Source organism: Meriones unguiculatus, chromosome 18 (assembly GCF_030254825.1).
Source record: "Meriones unguiculatus strain TT.TT164.6M chromosome 18, Bangor_MerUng_6.1, whole genome shotgun sequence".
Lineage (NCBI taxonomy): Eukaryota > Metazoa > Chordata > Mammalia > Rodentia > Muridae > Meriones > Meriones unguiculatus.
The window spans coordinates 9,822,498-9,844,996 of record NC_083365.1 but is presented as its reverse complement, the minus strand read 5'-3'; the positions used below and the strand labels follow the sequence as shown (position 1 = coordinate 9,844,996).

The 22,499-nt window shown below is 44.8% G+C and overlaps 1 protein-coding gene and 1 long non-coding RNA gene across 10 annotated transcripts in view; one reads left to right on the top strand and one right to left on the bottom strand.

Annotated features, from left to right (window-relative positions):
• Window positions 1-16,127, bottom strand: part of LOC132649050 (uncharacterized) — a 30,029-nt gene extending 13,902 nt beyond the window's left edge. For 2 of the 4 annotated variants that reach the window (XR_009587473.1, XR_009587471.1), the window contains exons 1-3: window positions 15,403-16,127; window positions 10,433-11,205; window positions 9,679-9,749 (exon numbers count right to left, since the gene is read on the bottom strand). This is a non-coding gene — a long non-coding RNA (uncharacterized LOC132649050). The remainder of the gene's footprint in view (window positions 1-9,678; window positions 9,750-10,432; window positions 11,206-15,402) is intronic. The other 2 variants (XR_009587474.1, XR_009587472.1) reach the window with 2 other exon arrangements.
• Window positions 1-22,499, top strand: part of Shld1 (shieldin complex subunit 1) — a 165,683-nt gene that overhangs the window by 25,165 nt on the left and 118,019 nt on the right. The window lies entirely within an intron of this gene.

Genomic DNA, 22,499 nt, shown 5'->3' with positions numbered 1-22,499 from the left:
ACCGGAGAATGTGGGTGTGGGCTCCTTAAAAGGCCTCTCTAATACATTTTCTAAAAAAAAGGAAAGAAGGAAAAGAAAAATCACATCACTGACTAGTCTTTAATTCTGGAGTTGATAAACAGATTAGAATTTTCCCACTTTTGGAGCTGGAGAGAGGGCTCAGTGGTTAAGAGCACCGGCTGCTCTTCCAGAGGACCTGGATTTGATTCCCAGCACCCACATGGCAGCCTACAATTGTCTATAATGCTAGTTGTAGGGCCTCTGACACCCTTTCTCCAGGGATCTCAGGTACATATGTGGTGCATAGAGAGACATACAGGTGAAATACTCATACTCATAAAATAATTTTTTAAAAAAGATTTTACTTTAAAAGACTTTTTCTACATTTTAAAATGACTTAGTTAGAAAACAATTAACATGTATCTTTTTTTTTTCTTTTCTTTTTAGAAGGGGTCTCATGTAGCCCAGGTTGGACTCAAAGTGCTGTGTACCCAGGGATGACCTTGATTTCTGATCCTCTTATTTCCATTTCTGTGAATCACCATGGCTGGTATACGTGTTGGTGAGGATTGAATCTAGGGCCTCATACATGCTAGGCAAGCACCCTACCAACTGAGCCACATTGCTTGTCTTCCACATACATGTTTTAGGCAGGAAATCTGAAAGAAAAGAACTTTCCCTCTACAGTGTCCCTGACAATTACATCATCCCAAACCAGGAAGAAAACACTGGGATTGTTGCCTCATAACAACTGTTTATCAGTCCGATAGACATTTAGTCTGTCTCAACCTTTACTGTGGTGACACTTGTACGGCTTCTACTTCCCTATTCTCCTGACAAGGCCATATTGTCAAAACTCTTCCCTCTTGCCTCACTTGGCTCATTAGCTCTCATGGAAACAAAAACAAAAGAAGAGGTGGGCATGAAGGTGAATGTTTCAGAAGCTCAAGGCTTGCTACACAGCAAGCTAGCCTGGACTACATGAGACCCTATGTTAATATCTTTTTAAAATAACTGTAATTTTATTTTTAAAAAAGAGTGGGGAGGAAGGGGCAGAAGCAAGAGGGAAGTGTGCGAGAGCAATAGCAGAGTCCTCTGAGGTCCTCTCCATGCGCACAGCTGTGGGAATGGTACACTCCTGTAATCCCAGCACATGGAAGCTGAGATATGAGATCATGAGTTTGAGGCCAGTCAGAGCTGAGCAGCAGGCTTAAGGCTAGCCTAGACTGCATACAGACACTGTTTCTTCAAATATTTTTTTACAGTGTTATCCCTGGTATCACCTTTCTGGTTTGTTTGTTGTATGTTTGTTTTATAGGACCATTTTGGTGGTCCTATAGCCAGACGCTGTCAATTCATTCCTCTCCATAAGGGTTTGTTCTTGAGCAAATTCAAAACCCCTGCCTGGGGCTGGAGAGATGGCTCAGCATTTGAGATCCGAGCCGCTCTCCGGTCAGGCCTCACTTCAGTTCCCAGCACCTGTGTCAGGCCAGCCACAATTGCCTATAACGCTAGCTCCAGGAGGATCCATTACCTTTGGCTTCCACAGGCACTCACAGGCAGTCACAAATAGACACAGCTGTAATTAACAACATCACAGTCTTTTTAAAAGCCACAGACTGAACGCCAGCCCTTGTTCAAAGAGGTTGGTCGTGAGTTCTGGTCCATTTCTCCCTGAGCAGCACATCCTGTGAAGCTTCTGTCTGACCCACAACCCACGTTACAGTCCTTTCCAGAAAGTTCTGGCTGATGTTCACATCGTGAGGTCATTCCATTTCCTTTCCTTTCTTTTCTCTTCTCTTCTTTTCTTTCTTTTTCCTTCCTTCCTTCCTTCCTTCCTTCCTTCCTGCCTTCCTGCCTTCCTGCCTTCCTGCCTTCCTGCCTTCCTTTTCTTTCTTTCGTTTTCTCTTTCTCTTTTTTTTTTTTGAGACAGTTTCTCTGTGTAGCCCTGGCTGTGCTAGAACTCACTCTATAGACCAGGCTGGCCTTGAACTCACAGAAATCTGACTGCTTCTGTCTCCCTAGTGCTGGGATTACAGATGTGCACCACCACCCCCAGCTAGCATCTCAGATTTTAAATGAAAGTCTTTGCTTCACATTTTTTATTTTCTCCTTTTATTTTCTCTTTATAGAAAGATTTGTCTGTGCGTGTGTACATGTGTGTGTCTGTCTCTTTGTATATCTGTGTGTGTGCTTGTGCATGCATGTGTGTGTGTATGTGTGAGGGAGTGTGTGCATGAGTGTGATTTGTGAGCCACAAGAGGGTGTTGCCTCTGCAAAAGCAGTGAATGCTCTTGACCCCTAAACACGTCTTCAGCCAGTGGAATTTGCTGTTGTGCAGGGTGAAAGATATGGCTTGGGAAATAACCCCAGGGACTTACAGTGGGATACATGAATTTAAAGAGATTCTGCACAGCAAAGAAAACCATCTGCTGAGGGAACACAGCAAACAGAGTGGGGAGACAGCCTCTGAGGGTCGTGTTTCTAGTGGGATGTTAGTGTTTTCTGCAGGTGCGGTCCAGTTTCACTAGCTCCTTTTGTTATTTTTAGTATATGTTTCTAACCTCTTCATCAAAATCTAGGGTCCCTACCTGAATGTGTTTATTTCTTGGCCCTCTGTTACGTTCTACCGGTCTAAGTGTCTGTTTTCGTGCCAGTAGCACGCTAACTCCATCATTAGCACTCTCTTAACATAACTTGAGGTAAGTCAATTAAATTAACCTAGATGTACATAAACAGATAATGTAAGCATGATGCATGTACCAAATAGAACTCTAGTCAGCCATAAAGGAAAATGAATTTTCTTGAAAATGTGTGCATCTGGATATATTAAGCACAGTAATTTTGACACAGACAATACTGCAGACTCTCTCCCCGTGGAGCCTAGTATCCGGTTTTGCATGTGTGTACTTATGTGGGTAAAGAATATGAGCAGGAAAGGAGCCATGAGGAGAGACAGCAGGCTTTAAGGGAAGGTGATGGGGAGGGTAAGAGAACACGTTAAGATGGAAAGTGGGGGAGGGGATCAGAGGTTGGCCAGGACCTTGAGAAGAGTCAACCAAAACAAAGTAGACTGTGCCTGTTACTCTGTATGCTAATCAAAAACCTGAAAACTGACTAAATGGGTACAGATGCTGGGTATGGGTATTCCTGGCTGTGATCTTGGCACCAGGGAAATGACAGAAAGATCTGGTCCAATCTTGGCTACAAAAGAGCCTGTCTTAAACCTCCTTCCTCCCTACACAAAAGCACCAGGCAACTTTTAGCTCAGTCTGAATCTAAATATAAAAGGAGGAAGTAAAATGTTTTCCAAACACACCCTGTAATTTTCGAAGTTGCCTCCTTCTAAAGAATATAGAATTTCACCTTTTTACATAAGAAGCATTCTCTCCTTGATCTGCTTCAGCCTTCCCAGATGAGCTTGCATTTCTCAGACCTCCTGGATATGAAAGAGGTCTGTAACCACACTGTCCTGTTTCTCCACAGCTACTCCAGCAGCACAAGAGACCCAGCCAAAGCAGCTCTCCAAATGCCATGATACAGATGGCTCCAGAGGACTGAGAGGAACCAAAATAGATGCAGCACGTTTGCATATGTGTGTGTGTGTGTGTGTATGTGTGTGTGCATGTAGTGTGTGCATGTGAGTGCATGGTGTGTGTGTGTGTGTGTGAAGGCTACATATCCTGTATACATTCTGTTTCCTGCTTTCTGGAAACAAAAATCTTGTGACGCAAAACTGGAATCAAAGTGTCTAAATTCAGAGTAAATGACAACTGCACAAGCTACTCAGCACTCCTAAAATCCACCAAACAGGTTCTCCAGTAATTTGATAGCAATGATAATGGTGCTTAGTGCACAGGCTCCTTAGCTGTCTCCAGTGAATTCACACTGGACACGAAGCTAACACATAACCTGCATGTAAAACATTACCATGGTACCTAGCCTGTGGGAAGTTTTGATTATTCATTTGTATGAACCTACCTGCGGTTGTTTTCCTTACAAACAACTCAGGGCATGAGCGGCTGGTGGCAAAGGGCTTATTTGGCTTACCCTTCCAGGCACAGTCCACTAACGAGGGGAATCAGGGTAGGAACTCATGGAGGAACTTGAAGCAGAAACCATGGAGGAACGTTGCTTAGCAACTCGGTCATGGCCCGTACCTACCTAGCTTCCTAACGCACTCGCCCAGGAGCACTTGCCCAGGAAACGGTGCTGCCCACAGGCTGGCCTACAGCAGTTGGCAATCAAGACCACACAGGCATGACTCCAGCCCAGTCTGAGCTGGGGAATCTCTTCAGTTGAGACTCCCATGCCAGGTGAGTCTAGACTGTGTCAAGGTGACACTTAACGCTAACTAGTGCAATGGATTATACGTGTCAGTTTTTAAATAAAACTATAGGGCCAGTGAGATAGCTCTGTGGGAAAAGGAGCTTGCCACAAAGCCTGGAGACCTGAATTCAGCCCCTGAGAAGTGACTGCTGCAAGTTGTCCTCAGATATCTATACATGTTGGCCATAGCACCACACACCTACACCCCGCAAGTAAATAAACACAAATAAAAATACTGCAGCTTAGAAATTATTTGATGTTTTCAGCTCTAGACCAAATGTCAAAGGCTTAGTTATAAAGCATGAAGAACTCTTGTACCTTTCAGGAGGCCATGATTAAAGAAAATATAGTCCTCACTGTGTAAATTAACCACAGGAAATATGAGAAACATCGTAATAAACTACATTTGCAAACCCGTTTTCTTCCTTTGAATCAGGCTCTCATATAGCTCAGGCTAGCCTCAAATTGCCCATGAAGCCCAAGCTGGCCTTAAATTCATGATCCTCTTGCTTCTACCTCCTCAACGCTGGAATAACAGGCATGTACTTCAAGGCTATTGAGAACACTTTGCCAGGCAGCTCAGGCTGGTCATGAACTCAGAATTCTGTGACTTTAGCTCCGGAGTGCTAAGACTGCAGCCATACACTATCACAGCCAGCTTCATGAAGCATTTCCCAACTATCTGAGGCCCAGACAGTGAGTGTATTTAACTAGGACGTTTGAATTTGCCTGAGACACTGAAGTGAAATCATTGAGAAATGCAGAAGGGCCTGGACAAGTGTAATTTAAGCCAGCAGGTCAAGTCTCATGACTGTTGCCTCTGCTCTGCCATGTTGTCTAATAGCTTTTCCGGTGGTTTTCTTAGAATATGTGAATAACTCATATTCTATCTTGGTTCATATCCAGGGACAGAAAACATCTTCTGCTTAACCTTTCTGGGTGTCAGGAAAGATTCTTTCATTGTTTCCTGGCCCTAACTCAGAACCAGTATGGTCAGTACTGGAGGAGGAGATAGGCTTTCTCTCTCTCTCTCTTTTCAAGACAGGGTTTTTCTGTGTAGCCTTGGCTGTCCTGGAACTCACCATGTAGACCAGGTTGACTTAACTCAGAGACCCGCTTGCCTCTGCCTCCCAAGTGCTGGGATTAAAGGCATGTGCCACCAATGCCCTGCTTTTTCTTCATATCTTAAGCAGAAGATCAAATATGAAATAATTCTCCCTAAAGATGAACTGTAAATATTAGGAAGGTCCCTCCTTTGGGAAGTGCAGATTTGCATCTTAGAAAGCTGATCCTGAAATAGTCTTTGAAGTACAGATTCCTTACTGAGAGCCCTGCCGAGCAGTACAGGGAGGGGGCAGGAGGGAGGAGTGGGGCTAAGCAGAAGCTGGACTATGAGGAAGTCTCATCCAGGCCTCCAGCCACTGGGTGGCCTCTCAGAGGTGTCTTGACGTGAGTGGTGTATCAGAGAGTGTGAGAGAGATCAGGGGCTGAATTCACTTGCCCCTGCACCCTGGCGGCCTAGGTGTAATCTGTGTGATGCTTGGAAAGAAAGAAAGAAGAAGGGGGGGGGAGGAAGGAAGGAAGGAAGGAGAAAAGGAAGGATAGCTCCAAGAAAAGGCTGCTTTTCATTCCACTGCCCACTGATGACATTTCCAATAACTGGGAGAAAAAAGTTCTCCCAGCCTCAAAAGGGATCTGGGTACTGTATTAGTAATCAGAAATCAGCTGGAAAAAAGGAAAATTACCCAGGTTTATTCCCTCCAATACTCATCTTGAAACTCCATCTGCACAGTGAGATGCTGAAAAGTGGGACGGAGTGAGACATTAAGAAGGGGCTGAGCATCTACCCTAGCTGAGCAGGGTAGTGGTTCCTGGGATCCCAGTGCCTGAGAGGCAGAGGCAGGCAGATCTCAAATTCAAGCCAGCCTCAGCTAAGGATTGAATTTGAGGACACTATCAGTTACATGAGACCTCTTCTCAAAAAATGAGGAGAAGAGAGAGAGAGGAGGTGGGGAATGAAGTCTGTCTCTCAAGGGTACACCGCCTCATTTATGTGAGCAGTAAAGTGTGGCCCAGTGGATTCCATTCTTCCTTCCTTCCTTTTTTCTTCCTTGTTTTTATTTTTTCCCCTCACACTAGTCCAGGCTAGCCTTGAGTTTCCAATCCTTCTACCAGCCTGACAGTACTGAGACTCACCAGGTTTTCTAGGGAGTAGCTTTCCTCTGAGGTCACAGCACACCCTCCCTTGCCACATGATACACCATCTTCTAGTAAGAAGGTTATCAGAGCCCCACAGGCAAACCCAACTCTCCTTTCTTCATAACTTACTAAGTCTCTAGCAATAGCAAACAGACCAAACAAGGTCCAAATCTGAGCTCAGCTCCTTAAAAGCTCATTGCTCTGGCTCCTACATTGTTGCTAACAAATCTTGTTGCCATACACTTGTTGCTGGAGGGCATTTCTGGAAGGAAAACAGACACAATCTCTAAGTAGCATCTGCTCATCCATGTTCTACAGATGGTGACTTGGAGGGCTGAACCCAGGAGGAAACAATGGCATACCTCACTGGGCAGCTAAGGAGGCAATGTCTCCTTAGACTCTCACCAGGGAACTGTTCACTTTGCACAAATGAGAGCAGGAGGAGCTTGGAAAGGTTACAGAGAAGTCACCTCCTTGGTGAATGTTTTTATAAACAGAACAGACAGCAAGGAGAACAGGCTGTGAACAAGACGGTTGTGAGGCCAGGTGTGGCCCTGCTCATCTTTAATGTCAGCATTCCACAGGCTGAGAGGAACTTGGAGTTTGAGACCACCGTAGTTTATATAGCAAGTTCCTGGCCAGCCAGGGTTACGTAGTGAGACCCTGTTGAGGAGGACGAGGAGGAGGAGGAGGAGGAGGAGGAGGCAGAGGCTGCAGAGTGCAGCTCTCCATAGCTCTTTTTCATAATATGATTCAGAGTTCAGAGGCACGTGGGATCCAGTGGTGGTCATAGCCTCCTTCCACCCAGCATGCCAATACTACTGCCAAAATAAAACAAGTCTGTCAGGCGTGGTGGCACAGACCTGTAACCCCAGCACTCGGGGGAAGCAGAGGCAGGTAGATTTCTGTGAGCTCAAGGCCAGCTTAATCTACAAAACAAGTCCAGGACAGCCAAGTCTACACAAAGAAACCCTGTCTCAAAAAAACAAAACAACAACAACAACAACAACAACAAAAACACCTGAAAGTCAAAGAATCATTCCAACTCAACTTTAGAAGACCAGTCCATGGAAGCTGAATCCGATGAACCATTTAATCACATCTGGTTCCTATAGCAACAGCCACACAAACAGCTTTGCTGGGAGAGACTGAGTAAAGTGGGCTGTGGGTGTGAACTATAAACTGCTCTGTGTTTGGCTCATCAGCACCTTCATCTTGAACATGAGGGACAAATGGTGCAACACTGCATTTTTCTCCTTGTGATCGCCAGATTTCACAGGGATCTCGTCTCCTTGTTTCTGGTGCAGAGCTCAGGCCTGTGGGAGGAGACATATTGCTCGCACTCTAAGTGGAAAGAAAATCCTTTCAGACAATGCCTCCTCCACCCATGTCACCTGCTAAGAGCCATGGATTTTTCTCCCAGGCAGTAATGCCTTTTTTTTCTTCTTCTGTTGGATTCAGATCTGAGCATATTTGTGTTCAAGAACAAGACAGATTTTCTAAGTGCCAGGCTATTTTTAGAGGATCTTGGGAGTGGGAAGAGCTCAGAGTCCACCTAAACTTAGATTCAGTTTTCAGTTCACAGTGTCTCTCAGGGATATAGTTTGCACGTGCACAAACATATCAGGCTGCAGCTCTCAGACTTTCTCTGCCTCGGCTGAGACCTCAAAGATGAGAAAGAGCACTTTTAGCCTGAACTGAGGGAGAGGGGGTGAGACAGCTGCTGGCTGGATACGTGCTGTGGGAAGTTATGGGGCACGGGCCTACAGGTGAAGGGGAATTCCTTGGCTGGGAAGAGAAACTCAGTAAGATTGCATCAGCAGGCGGCCAGGTGAGAGCCTGAGCAGTGGAACAGGCAGGGATTCTGTGGCAACGGAGCCTGGGCTTTCTCCCAAGAGCAACAGGAAGTCGGCAACTGAGGGAGCCACACAGCTGGAGTCTGGGTGTAGAAAAATGACTTTCACCCTTCATGACTCCGAGACAGTCCTCACTCAGAGCTCTTCCTTGAGGCTTTCTCTTCCTCTGCCACACAGCCCATGTTCCTCCCAGGTGCTCCTGCCTCAGGAATGGCAGCTTCTCTAGTGGCTGGGGAGCGCCATGCTGAGACCAGAGCACCTGCCTGTTGTGGACTGTAGAGACCTCAGGCTCCAAGGCTGAAGCCCTCTCACCCTATTTGGAGAAAGGACTTTCAGGCAATGGGTTACAAGGTCACAAAAGATGAGACTTCAGCTGGCAGCATCGCTGGCCTTAAGGCATGAGCTAAGGCTCTCTCTAGCCATATGAACACCCTGAGGAAAAGCCCTGTAAGCACACAGCAGGAACATGGCCATCTGTACCCCAGGTCACGTGGCACCCTAATCTCAGGCTTCCAGCTTCTCCAATTCTTTGTTCACCACCTCATGATACTTTGTTGACTAGCCTAGCAGGCTGCATTAAGTTTTTATTACTTATTTATTATTTGTGCAGGCGCACATGCCTTTGCCACCTTCCTCCCCCTCCCTCCAGCCATACCCATCCTTAGTCTCACGGTCTACAGCTTCAGTTACCAATAGTCAAGCAATCAGAGGATATTAAGTGGACATTTTTGGTAATAAATGTTAATATGTTTGGGTGGGCAAGAAGGCTCATGCATCGTGGCCTGTGCCCTGAGGCACACATGAACAAACTTTACATTAACTTTTTTTTTCTGGGTTTAAGTTGTTTACATCATAGTGTAATGTAATCTCCAGCCATTTCCCATCACCCTACATTAGATGTGAATTAACCCTTTATCCTGTTTATCCAAGCTATATAAGCTACCTGCCTTTTAGTCTCTTGGTAACCTTCTATTGACTTGTGGACCACAGTGCAATACTGCATGAATGGCAACCAGGACAGGATCACAATGGACAGATTGGCACTGGGACTTGTACAAGATTTACATGGGCTCTTGCTACTCAGACTCAGTTATCACTAGGAGTCAGAGGAGACAACTGACGATGCAAATGCTTAAAGTCAGGATGAAGGGCAGGAAGAGATGGCTCAGTGGTTTCATATCAGTGATCTGAGTTGATCCCTGGACCTCATGAGGGAAGCGGTGAACCAACTCCCAGAGTTGTCCTTTGATCTCTGTGTGTATGCCATGACCAGCATACACCAATACTCACGTACATGCAGACACACACCAGAAAATGAATGCTGGGTTTTTCACTTGGCAGCCTATGGCTTCTGGGATGAGTCACCTGTGTAGAGTAACTCCAATTAAACTCCCTTATTTAATACACATAAATGGATATATATGAAGTTTCTGAAATAGCAGATTTCCATATGGCTTTTTCAAGTATCCTTAGAGTTAGTCATTCCACTCTAAAAACCTCTCCCTTGCCCTATCCTCCCTTCCCTCTTCTTGCCTAACCCTCCCTCACCATTATTCCCTTTTTCCTTTATATAACCCGTGCTCTACTATCTCTTATCCCTTAAGATTGTTCTCCTCGTTCCCCAGCAATTGTCCCTTTCAAGTGTCTTGGATTCTACAGGTACTCCTATCTAAACATACAGATCTAGAGATTCAGTGCTAAGGTCTGCAGATGAGTGAGAACATGTGATGTTTGTGTTCCTGAGTGGGGGTTACCCCTTTGGAGAATGCTTAGCAGGATAATTTTAAGCAGTATGTTGATATTTCAGTGGAATTTCCTGAGAACAAAGTTATGAGAATTTGATTGTATTAAGGTTCCTAATTCTATCCCCCAGCCCTTTTTTTGGGCGTGTGTGTGTGTGTGTGTGTGTGACTACATAGCTCTTGATGAACTGCAACTTACTTTGTAGTCTAGGGTATACCCAAATTGCAGAGAACCTCCTAAGTGCTCAATCAGTAATAAACCACCACACCCAGGTCCTAATTCTCTGTCCCCCTTTTCACCCATACCTTGTCATTCGACAATACAACCTTCCAGAAAATAGGAAGAGTGCCTTGTGTGGTGATGTCTATAATCCCAGCTCTCAGGAAGCAAAGTCAGGCAACAGCTGAGACCCTGTATCACACTCATAAACTAAGGTGGAAGCAGGCAGTGATGGGAAACGTCATCCTTCTGCACTCCTGTGATCTGACTTGAAACTCTGCTTCAATAGTGCATTCTTCTCCACTAACCTTAGTGGACGAGTCACACAGTGCTCTAATCAACTCAGGAGCTCAGTTGTTGTGACATCCTCTTTTTGAAAACATCGGAAAGTTTGTACTCAGTTCTTAAGTGCCTGTGGCAAGACAGCAAATGAGACTCATGAGAATTAGGGCCTCAGGCAAAGCTCCGCATGACATTTGCTGCTTACATGCCTAGGTGAGGCCTGAAGCCCAGAGGTTTAGCCATCTGTTTCCATCACAAGGGGTAGCCAGAGCCATCTAGAGGGGAGGATGGTGGTGGGAGCAGAACCTTCTCATCCATCGCAAAGGGCATGCCTTGTGCTCCTCAGAGAATCATCCAATCGTCACCTTGATATCAAGGAGGGAGATGCTACCAGCCTCTGCATCTCTCCGGAAAGCTTTCAAGGACCCAGTGTTTCCTTGGTACACAACAATGACCTCCTGCTCTTGAGTGTCTTCAACAGTTCAACAGGTCTTCAAGGATGATCTGGTCAGGGGATGTGGCCACAACTCAATAATAGAACATTTGTTTACCACATAAAAGGGCCTGGATTCAATCTCTGAAAGCAAAAGGAAAAAAGTCAGCACACTAGTGTATATCTGTAATGGCTGTATCTCACAGTACTCAGAAGTTTGAGGCAGGGACCAGTTGGGGCTACATAATAAGACCATATCTAAAAATCTTTTTTAAATAAAAAGAGATAGTTATATATCAGGGCCTATGGCAGGACACTAGCATAGGACGTATATACATATAAGGGCCATTCAATCCCCAGTACACACACACATATATATATATTACATATTACACAATATGTATTACAAATAATACCTACTTATATATGAACTATATCTGTTCTTATGTTAAAGTGTTGATAGAAATACTAAGAACGTCAGCAATTTGGATGTTCTTTTCTTTTCTTTTTGTGTGTGTGATGTATATATACATTTGTGAATGTGTTTGCATACGTGTGGGCACATATGTGTGTGCAGGCACATGAAAGCCCAAACGAGAATCTTCCTCAAATGTTTTTCCACCTTATTCTTTTTGTTTTCCTGAGCAGGGTTTCTCTTTGTAGCCCTGATTGTGCTGGACTTTGTAGACCAGGCTGGCCTCACGCTCACATCACCTCCCTGGATGTTGGGATTAAAGGTGTGAGCCACTGTGCCCAGCCCTGAGGAAACACTTTCTAACCTGGGTGAGGTGTCACCCAGCAGAGAAGTCTACATGGATAATTCAAGATTGGTCAGGACTGCCAAATCTGGAACCTGTGGTTGTTGTTTGCTTTTGTTTTTTATTTGGGTTGAGGAGATAGTTCAGTGGTCAAGGTATTTGCTTACAAGGAAGAAGACCTGAGTTCAGATCTCTACAACCCTTGTAAATGCCAGGTGGGAGTGACAACTTGCCTGTAAGATAGAGAAAGGGACCTTGGAGCAAGCTGGTCATCAAGATTAGCCAAAATATGAAGCTCTGGGTTTGATGAGAAGATCACGACCAGGGTGGGTATGGTAGTAATCCCAGCATTTGGGGAGGTAGAGGCAGGGAGATGGCTGTGAGTTCAAGGCCAGCCTGGTCCAGTATAGCCAGGGCTTGTTACACTGAGAAACCCTGTCTCCAAAAACAAAAAACAAAAAGTGTTTCTTCCTCCTAGTCCAGGTTTGGTTTTAGGTTCAATGTTGCTAAGGAAGACCCTGAACCTTTCACCTTCCCACTTCCACAATTCTGGATTACAGGCAACCACCACCAAGCCCAATTAATTTATACAGTGCTGGGAGTCAAACCCAGGAATTTGCCTGTAATCCCAGCACTCTGGGAGGCAGAGGCAGGTGGATCTCTGTGAGATCGAGGCCAGCCAGATCTACAAAATCCAGGAGAGCCGAGGTTACACAGAGAAACCCTGTTCCAAACAAAACAAAACAAAACAAAACAAAACAAAACAAAAATAAACAAGGATTCAAGAGTGCTAGACAAAGCTCTGCCAGCTGAACCAGGCCTCTAGCCCCCGCAGCTCACTGCTGTCTGTCAGTACTGCTCACTTTATTTTTTTATTTTTATACCAGGCTGGCCTCGAACTCACAGAAATTCTCCTGCCTCTGCTGGGATTACAGGTGTTTGTGTGTGTGTGTGTGTGTGTGTGTGTGTGTGTGTGTGTCACCAAGTTAGGCAGTACTGCTAAATTTTCTATAATAGAACTACAGTATATATATATATATATATACTGTATTAATATATATACAGTATATGTATATACAGTATTAATATATATATATATATTAATCATAAATGAATGCATTTTCCCCCTAAAAATTAGAAAGAAACAAGATTCAATTCAGAAGCCAAAGAAAAAACTGACAAATTTGGTGTTGTAAAAATTAAACATGACCTGAATCAAAAGGCATACACACAGAAAAAAATAGTTTAAAAGACAAGGAGTTAGCTGGAAATGGTGATGCCCACCTTTAATCACAGTTCTAGAGTGGCGGAGGCAGGGGGATCTCTGAGTTTGAGGACAACTTGGTCTACTTAGTTCAAGGCAACCCAGGCTACACAGTGAGACTGTCTCAAAAAATTAAAAAACAAAACAAAGCAAGGCGTTTTAAGAAGAAGTGGACTTAAAGGTAGAGATTTATTGTTGTTTATTATTATTATTTGAGACAAGACCTCTCTATGGAGCCTTTGGAGCTCTCTACATAGACCAGGATGGCCTTAAACTCCTAGAGATCTTCCTACCTCTGCACCCTGAGTGCTAAGATTAAAGACTTGAGCCACTGTGCCAGAGAGAGACAGATATTTATAATACGTACACCAGAATAAAGACTTTTAGTCATTATATACGTAGATATCATATAAGCCAGTAAGAAAAGCATATGCTTATAATCCCAACACTCTGGCAGTCTTATCTGGCCTCACCCATGGGGATCGGTCTGCCTCTGCCTCCTGAATTCTCAGCTTACAGGCTTCAGCCCCTCTGCTCTGTATTTGGGGTGGGGTGTTTTTAGATAGCATCTCACCCTGGCTCTGAACTTGCAGCAATCTTTCTGCTTTAAGCTCTCAAGTGCTGGGGTTATAGGCAAGTTCTACCACTCCCAGTTTATGGCAATGCTTTAAAAGCTGACAATAGTCAGAGTTGTTAAAGAGGTTGTACTTTCTTAAAAATTTCCAAAGAAGCTGAGTATGGTGGCATACACCTTTAATCCCAGCACTCAGGGAAGCAGAGGCAGGAAGATCGATATAAGTTTGAGGCCAGTCTGGTCCAAAGCAGCCAAGGCTACACAGAGAAACCCTGTCTCAAAAAACAATAACAACAAAAAGACAACTGATGGTGTCCAGTATCTATGAGGCTAACCACCGTCAGTGGATCTGAAAAATGGCGGAACCATTGACAAGAGAGTTTAGTGGTATCTGTCTGTACTTGGTGTATGTGACACAGCGTTTTCAAGATCGGTGATCTAGTCCAAAGAACTCGTTACTCATATACACAAAGAGCCAAGTGCAAGACAAGACCTGAGTCACGGGCTACTGACAGCACAACACTTGCCTGGGAGAGTGCCTGTGTGAGCTATGAGTCATCCATTTTATTGACAAAGTGTAACACCTATCACGCAGACCCAGAGGCAGTAACAAGACAATCCCGCCCAAGGGTAACCAACGAGGACTGTCAGCACGGACATGTTTACAAGGTCTGCCTCAAAAGAGGAGGAAGGTGAGGGCCACCATCTACGACTGTTCTCTGGTCTGCACAGTTGCACCAGGACGCACACAGGCCTGAGCTCACACACCGGAATGTGTACACATATGTTGTATGTACATATTTGTATACACATATATAAAATGTATCTATATGCAAGTGTCTATACAGGCACAACAAATACCTTGTTAATAAGAGTGGTTTTTGGATTTTGTTGTTTTTGTAAAGACGGCTTTACCGTGTACTCCAGGCCAGCCAGGTGACCTCAAGTGACAGTCCCTCTGCCTTAGCCACCCAAATGGTAAGATTATATTACCTAGCTCTAGCGGTGCACATTTCAGAGAAAGAGGGTTGTGGTGGGAGGTCAGCGATTCTACAGCTGTTACTTGCTTTTGGAGAGCAATAAGTGCACCTCTCATAAATATAACAGAACGAGATAGATACCTTCCTCTTTTTGAGAAAAGGTTTTCCTGTGTAGTTGACCTGGAACTCACTGTGCAGTTTGGAACTTAAGGAAATCTACTGCCTTAGCATGCCGAGTGCTAGGATTACAAATGAACACCACCATACTTGGCCGCAATGAACACATTTTAAAACCTCAACATTATATGCAAACACATGTATGTACACTTGCATACTCTCACACCCACACATACACAGCTTTACAGGGTTGACTCTAGGCCCTAAGACACAGAACAGCAAACATTCAAGAAATTTGAAAACTTATGAAATTTTGCAAATTCTTTGTGTCTGTTTTCACTACACAGGCAACTTCCTCAGCAACGTGGAAACAAACAAATGAGTTTGGGTCTTAGTTCACAAGGATGACCTGTAAAAACTGGTCTTGGTTGTATACAACTGTAGTCTCAGTCCTAAGGAGGGGTAGGCAGGGGGTCTTGAGTCCCAGGCCAGCCTGGGCTACATACTAAAACCCTATACCTGTCTCAGAAACTCAGAGCTGGAGTGCAGCTTAGAGAGAGAGGGTGTGCCCCGCATGCACAGGCTCTGTGTGTGCTCTCCAGCACCTCCAATAACAACAACGAAGACAACGTTCTGCTCAGCACTCACCTTCTAGCCTGACCCAGGTTCAGGTTTCTCCTGCTTCCATCATGCTCCTCCTCCTTGTGGTGTGTACTGCCCACTGTCTCCACGCACAGAAGACAGACCCACCTCATCTAAGGCTGTGGGCTCTGTGTCTTCAGAGACGGTCCTGGTGAAGAGTCCCTCCAAGGTATCCAGGGAGAGCATTGTCCATCCTGTGCAATTAGCCTTGGGTCTCTCATATACTCCTCTTGTCCTAGATTTAACTGACTTACAGTTTTAACACAATAGCTTCTGGTGTGTTTTACTTTTTTAATTTAAGAAATAAATAAAACTGCAAATACAGCTAACGCTGTCTCTCCCCCTCCCGGCAGACTTCCTCTTCTGCTTTTTCATAGACATTGTAGCCTCCTGAGCACACTATGGTCCTAGGTCTGACCACGTTCATTATGCATCATTCAGGTCCTGGCAAGACACAGACAATAGGAAGAGAAGACTGTTTAATGAAGGCTTCCCGCAAACATGGAGGCTGCAACCAGGGGACACGGTGAGGGGTGTGAAGTCTTCAGGGTAGAAACAAGCAACCATCCAGAACCCAGAAAGGCCTGCCACTGTACAGTCACCTGACAACAGCTGTGCCTTCACAGAATTAGCACTGCCTCTGCCCACAGAGCCAGGCACAATGACAGGAGAATGAGACAGAGCTCACCAGTCTCTCTCTTCCCCTCCCTCCAGACTCCTTCCTACCCATGTTCCATTGGATGAAACAAAATAAAGGCAGAAGAAGCCAGGCACGGTGACATACACCTGTAATCCCAGATTCTCAGGAAGCAGAGGCGGGGGGGAGGGGGGGGTTGAAAGAAACCAGGAGCACAAGGCCATCCTGAACAATGTGCTGTGATCTCATTTCAAAAGTCAAACAAAATAAATAAGTAAATAAATAGGGCCAGGCAGGGGAGCTCCTAAACCTAGCTCTCAAGAGGTGGAGGCAGGAGGATCACAAATTTGAGGTCAGCTTGGGCTACAAATATTATCTTGAAACTCAAAATCCAAATAAATAATTTAAACAGGTAAAAGTAAAGGCAGAAGGAAGGGAGGTACTGATGATTTTCATAAAACTTCCAAGGCCAGAGATAGATAGAGATCACGGGGAAATTTTTGTTCAGACACTAGGCATTGTTTTTGTGTTTTACAAATTGGTACGTATCCCTTTTACTCTTGACTTTTCTGTTTGCTTTCTTCGTTCCCTGCTGTTAGTGTTTGTTCCTTCTCTTGTTTGTTGGTTTGCAGGGCTGAGGTCTGAACTCCTGCAGTGGTAGAGGCAAGCATTCCATCAACAACTTACTTCTCCAGGCTTCTTTCTGCTCCTGGTTTTGAGACCAGACCTCACTAAATTGCCCAGGATAGCTTTGTACTTACTCTGTAGCCCAGGCTAGCTTTGATACTCTAAATCTTGGTGTATGCCTGCCAAGTAGCTGGGATGCTGTGCCACCATCCCCAGCACCACCTCATTTTTGATATTTATCCATGCTAAAAACTGCAGCATTAATTCATGTGTCTACTTTAGCTTCTTCTTAGCATGTCATCATTTCACTGTCCTCAACAGTGAGCAGGCTTATGTGCACACAGCCTAAGTCACATGTGGAAGAATCTTATTTGAGTGTACATGTGCACACATGCACTTACGCACATACATACTCACATACAAACCTGTATATGAGTATGTATTTACGTTGTGTGTATGTTATCATTCAACTTCGCTTTCTTAAAATTGATCCCAATTGTAATACTTCCAACCTTCACTTCCTCATTTCTGATTCTCCACTTTCACCGGTTGCTGGTCTCTGGCTTGCAAAGCTTGCCAATCCAGTGGTTCTGAAGCTGTGTATCTTCTTATTTTAATGTTTCCCTGCTCAAGTGTGCTCTTAACATCCCCCAGCCTCACAAGCTCCAGCAAAGGTTGACCAGGAAGCACCTGGGAAGGCTGCTGATGCAAGCCTCGCCTTTGCTTGGCTCCTCTGACCTCCTGCTCATCTCCCCTCAATGCCAGACCTCAGACTGGTACTTCAGGCCAATCCATTTCACAAGAAAAAACTCAAGACAGTCTCAGCCTCCCATGTTTTCTTGTCACATCTGAGGAATGCTGCTGAAACACAGACACTTTTGCAATGAGCTATATACATTTTTTTTTCACATGAGAAAAGCAACACTTGGAACAGTGGGTGTTAGAAATTTTGTATTTGAAGTATTAAAAGGTATAAAATGCCTCTGTGTGCATGGAATGATTAGGGAAATGAAGGCGATAATAAAGAATAGTCATCTTGGGCTGGAGAGATGGCTTAGTGGTTGCGAACACTTGTCTGCTCTCTCAAAGGACCCAGGTTCAATTCCCAGTACTCACATGACAGCTCAGTTCCAAGAGATCTGACACCTTTACACTAATGAACATAAAATAAAATTAAAATTAAAAAAAAAAAGAAAAACAAAAGAGTGGTCATCTCTAAGGAGGTGAATGAGAATTCCAGGTCTAAGGTGTCAGGGGTGAAATACAGAATTATTGTCTTTTATAATTATATTATTCTTCATTTTGCCATCACCAAACAGTGAACATGATCTGACAAAAATGTGTGTGGAGAGCTCTCAGCAAAAAACATGTTTTTACCCCCGGCCTTTACCTGGAGACTGGGATGGGCAGGATGTTTTGCCAAGTTCACTTCCTTTTATTTGTGTGAAGATCACACAGACAGGTGGTCTAGGCAAGCAAATTTGACTTCTCGATGAACCCTTCATTGCAGCGACGTGCTCTGCTCTGACTATAAAAAGGAATTGTGGAATAAACCGAGTGTGACAGTTTCTACTGGCAGCCCTCATGAACTGATCTTGTGTGTAGTATGTTATTTTCTTATTTTCTTTCAATCCTCACTCCCCGTTAGGAACTGTTGGACTCTGCTGGTGGGATCTGGCAAATGCAATTTATGTGCTTTTGTTATCTTAGAACATTCCACTTAAACTTGCCATTTGAGGATTGCTGAATATTCTCTTAGTGAGTTTCGTCTTCTGTAACAGAATACCACAGACAGGATGGCTTGTAAAAAATAGAAGAGTGATTGTCTCTGACATGAACTCAGTGGCTGGCTCTTTGACCGCCTCCCCCCCACCTGCCAAGGGAGGAGCAGCCTTGCTAGGCTACAGAGGAGGACAATGCAGACAGTCCTGATGAGACCTGATAAGTTAAGGTCAGATGGAAGGGGAGGAGGACCTTCCCTATCAGTGGACTCAGAGAGAGCCAAGGAGGAGACGAGGGAGGGACCGTGGGATTGGGAGGGAATGAGAGAGGGGGCTACAGCTGGGGTACAAAGTAAATAAACTGTAATTAATATTAAAAAATAAATATTTAATTAAAAAAAGAATAGAAGTGCATTTCTAACAGTTCTCCAAGCTCAGAAGGCAAAGTTCATAGTGCAGGAAGATTTGATGTCTTGTGAAGAATGGCTTCTCCTTTATCTTTTTCTTCTTCCTCCTCTTCCTGGTCCTATTCCTCCCCTTCCTCTTCTTCCTCCTCCTTATCTTCTTTTAGATAGGGCTCCTCTGCATAGATTTGGTTGTCCTGAAACTCTGTAGACCTGCTTGCTGGCTTTGAACTTACAGTTCTGCCTGCCTCTGCCTCTTGAGTGCTGGAGTTAAAGGCATCCTGTCTCCATCCCCTCCTCCTCCATAACTAAATTTTTTAATAAGTATAGAGTTGTACAAAAGAGCTGTAGAGATGGCTCAGCAGTTAACACTAGCTGTTCTTCTAGAAGAGCCAGGTTCCACTCCTAGCACCCACATGGCAACTCACAATCATCTGTAACTACAGTCCTAGGGTCTGTGAAAACAACAGACACACAAGTTGGTGCACCAGCAAACATGCAGCAAAACACCCATATACGTATGAGATGGCTGACCTGATGTTTTAAGTTTAAATTACTGTGCTTAAGAAATCCATAGAACAGAAACGCCTGTAACCTGTAGGCCCTACTTGCCCAAGGAAGGAAAGCTTCCTGGAATACTGGGAGTGGTGGTTGTTAGTGTAAGATAACAAGCTTCCTATTTTCCCTTCTGTCAACAAGCTTGGCTGTCCCAACTGTCACAGGATGTGTGTGCTTCGTAGGCAGTATTAGGATGTATGTTTGCCCCTGACTGGACTAAGGCAGAAAGTGAATCCTTGTGGGTTTTGCCTTTATAAGCCCCTGGCTAACGTAATTTGGCCCCTGCTCTGAGCATGAGTCTCAGGTATTGACCTGGCCAGGATTTAATAAAGCCCCTTATTTGTTAAAAATTATTCACGGTCAAACTGGTGAAGCTCTGGGTGACCCCAGACCCATAACAAAAAAGCAAATAATAAAAACAGATAAAAAACCTTTAGGGCATGGGTATATAGTAAGACCCTATCATAAAACAAAGTCAAACACAATTCTACCAACAAATAAAACACAAAATGCTTTAGCTGATCATGGCAATATGACTACAGGTGGTGACTGGGCTTCAGCAGAAGCATTTCCACCAGAGGGTCAGTTGTTGATGCTATCCTCTGACCTAATGACCATTTTGCCTGCCTTCCCGAATCACAACCAGACCAAGATCTCTGGGATCTTGTACATTTGAGGGACTAGCGTATCATGGCCGATGAGGTCCCGGTATCTGATCACGGTGGTGGTGATGGGCATAGGCAACAGCCTGGGAGTGCTCCTGAGGAAAGCAGAAGAGGCCTGCTGGGATGCTTATGCTGTGGGGTATTCACCAGAAAGACTGCTCAGACATGGGGTTAAGCCAACAGAATGTCTTTATTAGCTGTGTAGCAACTACACTGGGTGTTCAGGATCCCATTGTAGTCCTGACCCTTTCTCAGAATGAGCTTTTAAGCACAAACATCATGACCTGGGTTGACATATTTTAGTTAACAAGAGCAGTTAGCTGGAAATGGGATTACAGAAACCAAAAAAATAAGATTAGTATACTTAGAGACTGTGGCTTTTGATGGATTAAGTCTGTGTTTGCTGTGGCTGGTGGTGCTGTCCATGTGCTGTATGGTAGAGCCTGAATGGGACTTCTATTGTGTAGTCAGTGGTCCTAAGGTCTGGAGGCCTGTCATAGTCTCCTACATCACATAAAGGGCACGTCCCTCTATGTTTACATTTTTTAATCGTGTGCTCACTCATGCATATCATACATATACAGGTTCCTGTAGAGGTCAGAAGAAGGAACTGATCCCTTGTGAGCTGGGAACTGATTTGGGGTCTTCTGGAAGAGCAACAGCTGCTCTTAACCACTAAGTCATCCCTCTAGGCCAAAATATATCATCTATGCTCATAACTCTGGCCCTTGATAACAGCCCCCTGATGTCTTGATACCAGATCCAGATAATGGGAAGGCACATATTCAGCAGTACAGGTGGCCTCCAGAAGTCCCTGCAGAGAATTACCCTTCCTTTCAGGGTAACTCATTTGTTGACATGTCTTGATTGGCAGTTTCTCCTCCCTTATTTCCTTGCCCCTTACTTACTACTGATGTTTCTTGAGATCCTCTCACTCATACACTGTCATGGTTAAGGTTTTCTTGCTGAGAAGAGACACCACGATCACAACAACTCTTATAAAAGAAATCATTTAATTGGGGCTGGCTTACAGTTCCCGAGGTGTAGTCCATTATCATCATGGTGAGGAATATGGTAGTGCTCCAGCAGACATGGCGCTGGAGACAGAGATCTACAGCTTGACCCACAGACAGCAAGGAAAGACTGTGTCACACTGGCCGTACTTGAGCTTAGAAGACCTCAAGGCCTGTCCTCAGGGATACACTCCTCCAGCAAGGCCGTGTGTCCTAATAGTGCCACTCCCTATGGGCCAATCATTCACACACAGTCTATGGGAGCCATTCGTATTCAAACCACCACACACACTGAGGTCTGTGTCACTTACTGGTGAGAATATACTCTGGGATCAGTGTTCCTAAGAACATATGCCATTGAGTACACATCACAGACTGTAACTCCTGACCAGGCTGCAGTTGTCAGCAACTAATGCATCTCACGGGACCATTGTCACCATGAAAGCATCTTTCTGCATCACAAGACTGTCTGTCTCAGAGTCAGCTTTTGGAAGCTTCTGCTTTAAAACAGGACCTTTTCATGAACTCACCCAGGAGACCTTAGCTCTAAAGGGACAGATGGGGGTAGAGGGAAAGCTGCCCTGAGGAGAGTTTCTTCTTGGTGGGGGTGGTACTCAGGTAGGCTGATTTGTCGCTCATCTGTGACTTCTGTTGTGAGACAGCCTACTGTGGTAAGAAATAATTTTCTTCCCTATCAAAGCTAGCAGGCCCACCAAGGGCTTGATCCCACAAATCTCTGTCACCTTTAATCGCCTCAACCCTATAAAACTTTTATGCAAATCTTTTGATCTTCCCAACGTGGTAAAATATAAAGGCCCCTCGCTGCCTTCTCGGAACGTGGTTACCTGGAGCTGCCTCTCCCTCTCTCTCCCTTCTTCCATCTCCTCTGCTCAGATTCTCCTGGGATCCTCTTCCTCCTACTGGGTTGCCCTGTCCAGCCTTGATGTGATGGAGCGCCTGGTCTCAGCCTGTTATGCAGTGTTTGGTTGGTGTCCCTGGGAGGCCTTCTTTCTTCTGAGGGGAGGAGGAGAGGGTGTGCATCTAGGGAAGAGAGGAGGATGGGGAGAAGTGAGGGAGAGGAAGCTGTGGCTGGGATATAATATATGCCAGAAGAATTTAAAAAAAAAAGGTTTCAGCAATCTTCAGGCCCTTTCACTCCCTGCCTCCCTACCTCCTCTTGAGTCTTAATGCTTTGTCCTGTGAGTATTGAGTATAAGGGTCATGATTCTGCTCCCACCACTCTCAGGCCTGGATCTGGGAACTGTGGAGGACAGACACAGGGGAGGTGACAGCTATTGTGCCTATACACCAGCAAGCTATATTCCACCTTGCCCTGAAGGCCACTTCAAGTCTTTGATTGTACCTAGCAGGGGGAGATGCAGGACTTCATCTTCTGAGATAGGAGTACAGAGTTTACAATTCTATGCCCTGGGGATGGACAACCCTCCCCCCCCCCAGTTGCCACAAAGAGTTTACAT